The sequence below is a fragment of the Papio anubis genome, chromosome 6, assembly GCF_008728515.1.
Source record: "Papio anubis isolate 15944 chromosome 6, Panubis1.0, whole genome shotgun sequence".
NCBI classification, from domain to species: Eukaryota; Metazoa; Chordata; class Mammalia; order Primates; family Cercopithecidae; genus Papio; species Papio anubis.
Window position 1 is genome coordinate 89,543,632 of NC_044981.1, and position 7,327 is coordinate 89,550,958.

Here is a 7,327-nt window from a genome sequence, read left to right on the forward strand (position 1 = left end):
ACCTCAGAACTTAAAGTATAATTAAAAAAAAAAAAAAAGTTGAGAACTAGTTATGGCAGGGAAGATGTGGCATACATAGTAAGAGGCATGAACACCCAAGACAGATATGTTTGGGTATATACTTCTACTTGCTACTGCTGTAACTTGAAAACAAAGGCTACTCTCTTGACAGTTTTCTTATCTGTGAAATGAGGATTACAATATTTACATTGCAGAGTGTTAAAGAGTGTCTTGCCCACAGCAGGCTCTGAGTAATTGCTTATTGAATCAATGCTATTTAAAAATTCAATACAGACTACTAATCAATTTTAACTTACACTCATTTCCTACCTCTTTAATATCTTGCAGAATATAACAGTATGTGTTTTTTTTTTACATTGTGCAAACTAATGATAATGCAATAAGTCTCATCTTCTAATGTACAGCAAAGGTAACATACAAAATACTTTAATGCCTACATGTGAATTAATTGAAAGGAATGAATTAATCCTCAGTGTAAATGTATATATAGGATTATAATCATTTCTCTTGCTATATTAAGGATACTGTTTGTAAGGATCATGTCAGCCTCATTATTCTTAAAAATATTTTGGCTTGTGGACCATAGCTTTATATTTTTTACTGGAAAGTTGTAAAAAAATTTAATCTTTTTTTGCACTACACTTCTGCGACTTTCCACCTATTTGCCCCTCTTTCAGATATAAACCTGCTGCATCATCTTGTGTGGTTAAAGTGTGACCAAATGTAATTTAGTAAGGAGAGAGGTGAAGTGACATGAAGCGTGAAATTTAAAAATGAATGTCACACCACTTTTCTTATTGAATTCTTAGCATTAATTCACATTGCAAGCAACTCAATGCAAATATTTTGTTGCAAAAGGGAAGAAAGTAAGGGACTTTCTAATATTTACTACAGTTCTGGAAAAATTTTTAAAAAACGTTATTGAAAAAAATTAGACACAGGTACTTAGCTATTAACTGGAATTCAATGTCTCACAATTCTAATATACATATATACATACACACACATATATACATATATATGTTATATATATATACACACACACACATACATACACACACACATACATCTCAGCCAATTATATCCATGTTCTTAATTTAGGGCTCTGGGAAATATCTGCCACCACACAGAAGTATGTATGTGATTCAGATCAATTTCTGATGGGATCTCCTAAGGCTACAGCTTGGTCCTTTAATTCTGCCGCTATTTTACATACTTCCTCCTGCAGCAAAATGTCTGCTTTTTGCACGCTTTATGTCCACTATTATTTATTACTTTACTTTAGAAGAGTAATCAATCTAAACCAATTGAAGGCAAAAGAAAGAATGGAGAAAATAGGAGAGAAGTGTCAATAGATACTAAAATATGTTTATAACATCTTGGTCAAACTGAGAAGAGATTTCTGGAGATATTTCCAAAATAAATATTCATAAAATCATTTTTCAACAATTCACACACTTTCGCATGTGAGTTTAGTGGATCAAGTGTACATATGCTCGTTGTTCCAATCTCAATTGTGAATTTATTTTTAAGCTCCCTGGCTTATACAATGAAATCCTATCTTCAATCCTATACTTGCAAAACAAGTTGGCCTCTTGTAGGGAAGACTTAGTGTGTCTATTTCTACATTCTCTTCATCTCAAGTATGAACATTTTAGACATCTCTTACAATTTAAGAGTTACATGAATCATAACTTCAATCCACCCATTATGCCATCTAGGCATAACCATTTAATCAAAGAGTTCAACAAGGGCACCAGGTATCAAAGGTTTGTCTTTGAAGGAGCATATGCAATGGGATGTTTAAATTTTTCTTTGCTTGTTAACACCCAGACTCACTTCCTCAAAGCTATAAATCAAGTTCTCAAATGCCCTTCAAAATGTTGGATAAAAAGAATAAAAGCAACACTTTAGTCCCCATTGCAATTCACAGTTAGACGGTAAAACATAGGATTTGTGGCCAGGCAAACTTTTGATTTTTTGAGTTTCAGATCAAATTCAGTGCTTTCTGCTTTACTTTGGGCACCATTCAAACCAAAGCTTTGTGGCTTTTAGACCTTGTAAAGCACCAGGTAAAGAATCAAAGGATAAAAAAATTCAGTGCAAATCAGATTGGTACATGCATTTTAAAGGAATATACTCCTGTATATCATAAGGATATAATGTAAAGTTGCTTGTTTCTTTTGTTTTTATAAGAAAAAAACACAATTTTTCTTTTACAATTATAACTACTTACTATTTGTTTGCTAAGATGTATTTTTGATATGAAGAAATTTACAACAAGAAAATTGAATTGGTAAGTTTCTTTAAAGAACAAAGTGACCGTAAGTTGACTTTGTAAAATTTCCTTCCAATTCTATATAGCTTATGAACTTTTCTATGTATTTGATGAACTTTTTCCCTTAGATTTAAATAACTATAAAATTAAGATTTAAAATCATATTTTAATTTGCATAAAAACAGTAGGTGTTTATGTTTTTTAGTAAACTCAATTTATTCATTATCAGGCACAATGCATTACAGAAGTGTGATATTTTTAATAAATTTATACTAAAATATTATGCATTGGGCTCTTTAAAATGATATTATTTTATTGTATTCCAATAAGTAATCAAATTCAAGTTATTTTACTTCCAAATAAAGAAGCTTTTGTAGAAAGTGTGCACAGAAAAGTACAGTTTTCATTTACTTTTCTCAAAAATAGGAAAGTATTCTAATCTAACGTGCCCAGAAAGAATATTCATAATCATTTCATTGAAGCTAGCTACATCTTATACCAACTCTAAGACAAACTAAATATTCAGCCAAGAGTAGAATAAAACAACAGCATTCACTGCAGAAGATTTGAATTTTACAGAGTAGTTCCATAGCTTTGGAAAAATATTGACATAAACTGAGATAGAATTATTTTAAAATAATTGAGTGATAAATATCACTATACTATACAACTATAATACATTTGACTCAAAACGATACACCTTTATGTATGCTATTTTGTTTAATGGCAGCATAAGATATATTTTTAGCATGTCCTTTGTTTCAAGATTATCAAGGTGTGTATTATACATTCCATTTGTTTCAGTCGGAGTTGGATATATACACACAAGGTACAAAGCTAATCTATTACTTTACCATGGATAGCGTAAAAAGATATTAGACTTTTGGGTCAGAGGCAAAGGAATGTAGTATTTATGGCAAAAGCAGTAGGCCAAATGTCAGCATGATGCTCACACTGCTTCCCTATGTTCCTTGAGTTCCGTGAGGAAACACTGATGTTGCAAGATTCACCATGTTTATAGTAAATGAAAGGATGCCTGTGCTTTGTCCAGGGAGCGATGCTCCCTTATCCTTCATGGTTGCTCACTGCAAATATAACCCTAAGAAATGGCCAGGTAAAAAGCGGTCAGAGTCTTGCTTTTTTTTTTTTTTTTTTTCATACCCACCAATATTCTATGTTCATGACATCCCCTCTCCAGATAAATTCAAGTCATCTTTCTTATCACTACTAAAACAATGATTCTAAAATCCAAATATTACTTACCAGGAATATGCACTGCATATATTATGTTACTTCAAAATCACTACTGCATAACTATGGGGAAAGAAATCTACAAAAAGCAATTCAAGAATACACTTCTCAGGAAAAAAATGGCCTTATACTGTAACAATGAATTTGGTGCTGAATCTTTGTTTCATGGTTGTTTCATTAGAGAGGTGCATATCTTTCTTAGACCTTATTTTATCATTTAAAATAGTGGTATAATGTTCTGAGTCTCTCACTAGACAAGAAGCTTTTTTTTTTTTTTAATGCCATGTGTAATGAACATTTATTCAATGATTAGTAACTAACTGCAAGGCAGTATGCTAAAACTATGCATGGATTGCCTCATTTAATCTTCATAAATTCCTATAAAGTAGATAATGTTATTATGAGAATTTTACAGATGAGGAAACCAAGGGTCACAGAGATTAACAACTTGATGAAGGTCTCTGAGCTCGATGGTAATGAAGTCAACATTTAAACTTAAGGTAGCTCCAGAGCCAGTTTTCTTGACAACTACATTATACTTTCTCCTTTAGAGTACAAGAACCACTTCTCTGTTTCTGTATCTTCAACATTTAGCACAATGACAGAATAGTAATAGACATTTTATAAATATCACAGGATAACTACATAAATAAATAAATGATGAGTTAATTAATGTTTAACGTTTGATCAGAATCCAAGCAAGATTCTGAACTTTAAAAAATAATACACTGTATTTGCATCAAAACATTCATTCATAAAAGGGAAAATATAGTATTTTTAAATTTGAAAGTATTGCCTTATAGATTATCAAGATTTGAATGATTGCTGTTTCAATAAATATAAATCTGTTTTGTGTTTAGATAGATATAATTCAAAATATAGCCATACAAAAATTGAGTCTGCAAAATTCCCTTTGCTTCTTCCCCCTAATATTTAGCAATTTCAGAGATGATGACCATGAGCAGTCTAACAAAATACATCATCAGATTCCGCATCTGTAAAATGAGGATGATGAGCTATACAATCTCAAAGGTCTCTTCTACTCCATCGTTTATAATCCTCTGACTTAATTTATATCGTATGTTTTACTAGTGAACAGCATGTTTTCTTTTAGTTCCAGACTAATTTCTTTCTTTCTGTAAGTCTATAGACCAGTGCTAATTGTCATGTCTAATCTACAGGCCAATTTGTAAGGAAGAAAAATCCATTGGGGACTTTGCAAAACATCCATAATCTGAAGAGGGTAAAGTGAGATACCTGCTGTGCCTGCACTGAAACAGCTGTTTCAAGAACCTTAAGCATCTGGGGAAGTCATCCAGAGAAAGACCATCCACTGTGCTTTTGATCTCTCCACTTCAGGCACTGAAGCACTGCCTGCCCATATGCTTGGTGAGAGTCTCGCCTGTTAGACCCATGCCTAGGGCTAGCTTTTCCCTTATTTCTGCCCAGGAAATGGCACCACAGTGTTTCTAAAGTATAAGTGAAATAAAATTTCATTATGTTGGAGTTCTGTGTAAAACCAGGGTTAGATAATATTACATTAATTAGGCTGAGTAACTTGGTGGTGTGCTTTATAAGTGAACAGAATAAAAAATAAAATAGAAGTAAAGGAAAACGTTTAAAAACAACTGTGCAGAACTGGATGGGTTTTAAAATGCTTCCCAACTATCGTTTCTTTAATCCCAGTAAGAGTCCTCTAAGTATACCCATAATTACTTCCATTTTATAGATGAAGAAACTGACTATCATGAAGTTGCTTAGGAGCCTACACTTAGTAAATCCAAATCTCTTGTTACAAATACCTTACCATTTTCCCCAATTGCACAACATTTTAACATGCCTCAGGAGAATACATATACCCAAGGCATATTTCACTTTCTCAAATAAACTGTATACATATATTGAAGGCAAATATTTTAACGAAATAAATAATTTGCATAGGTTGTCATTTAAAAGACAATTTTATGTAACATTTCTATGTGTCCAAGTTTTTCTCACAGAAAATGTAATTTTATTGTTTTATTCTCTATCAGTGAAAATAGTTAATTAAGAATATGTGGAGCACTGATGATGCATACTGAACAAGAATTATTTGATTTATACAAAAATTACATTTAAAAATTTTTTTCTACTTGTATTAGTTCATTCTCACACTAGTATAAATAACTACCTGAGACTGGGTAATTTATGAAGAAAAGAAGTTAATTGACTCATAATTCCAAGGCTTAACCGAAGCGTGTCTGGGAGGCCTCAGGAAACTTACAATCATGACAGAAAGTGAAGCAGAAGCACATCAGAGCAGGAGAGAGAGGAAGAGAGAAGTGGGGGGAGGAGGGCAGTGGGTGTGCCACACACTTTTAAACCATCAGATCTCATGAGAACTCACTCACTATTATGAGAACAGCATGGGGGAAATCCACCCATGTGATCCAGTCACCTCCCAACAGGTTCCTCTCGCAACATTGGGAATTACAATTCAACATGAGACCTGGGTGGAGACACAAATCCAAACCATATCACTACTTTTCAAAGATTGTCACAATTTTAGTGCAATTAAAACTGGATATATGATTTATGCACATTAAAAATCAAGTAACACTTCAGATAATTAATTTGGGGCCTTGATCTATGTTAAAGGTTTATTGTATCTAGAGAATTATCAATAATAATACTATTTTCAAAATACTATTACCAGGAATACTATTTTCAAAATTCTGTTGTGGAAAAAAAATTTATATTATATGAAAGCTCAATAATACTTTCTTGACTCTTGTATCTTCTAGGAAAATATTTATATATTTATTAATATGAAAATCATATTGTATGTAAAATATGGTAAAAATTTTCACCATGGCAATGGATATTAGCTGAATACTTGATTTTTAACAGAATCTTATACTTGAATCACTTAGGACATACTTGGTATTAACAAACCAGAATCTCAACTAAAACTGTTTAAGAGAGAAGGAAATCTATTTTCTCAGACTTTAAATCCTGAGTAGATGTTGCTTTAGCGTTTGTTGTTTTTTTTTTTTTTCAACTTGTAAAAAGTGTCACCAAGTGCCTGATGTTTTTCAGTCTCTCTGCTCTTCCATCTGTGATTCTGACTTTAATCAAAGGCTGGCTTCTCTTCCATTTGCAGAACAGGCCATCAGGGAATCCATTCTTGTCTATGTCTGTGGCTAGGGGCTGGGGAGGTGGGCAGTGTTGGGAAGGAACGAAGCAGACATTTCTCCCTAAACCTGTGAAAAAGTCTAGGATATCACTCTGTCAGGACTAACTCATTTTTTTTATTCCCACCTTTGTCTGAAACCACTGATTGCCTACCTTAGTCTTCTCTTGTTCACTAATTCTATCTCAGGTAAATAAAAAGCAGCATTTTTCAGATTTTACAGGCATATGGCCACTGAGTTGCAAATAGAAGGTGTTGGCTGGCTCCAAAATTTCATCAAAAGTGAAAAACTTCCTGGCATGCATATCTTGCCCTTTGCACTTTCTCTTCTTCCTGGATGGAAGGTGGGGATGGTGATAGATGTCGAGCTGCCAATCTAGGATTCTGAGGACACTAGTTTGAAAAATACTTTTTGCTAACAATGGCTGAGCAAAGGAAGAACAAGCTTACTGTTACGATGAATTATAGAGCTGTTGTACTAGTACCAGAATGCCTAGCTCTACTCTTATTACATGATGAAAAAACTGGCATTTGTTTATATTACTATTATTTGTGTTCTCAGTTATATGCAACTGAATGCACTACCTAACAAGTTTTCTTTTTGT

The 7,327-nt window shown here is 32.9% G+C and overlaps 1 long non-coding RNA gene across 1 annotated transcript; it reads right to left on the reverse strand.

Annotated features, from left to right (window-relative positions):
- Positions 1-3,799: 3,799 nt before the first annotated feature.
- Positions 3,800-5,979, reverse strand: LOC110743018. The gene is made up of 2 exons (XR_002521388.2): positions 5,941-5,979; positions 3,800-5,019 (listed from the first exon to the last, which is right to left on the reverse strand). It is a non-coding gene; the product is annotated as an uncharacterized LOC110743018 (long non-coding RNA).
- Positions 5,980-7,327: the final 1,348 nt, after the last annotated feature.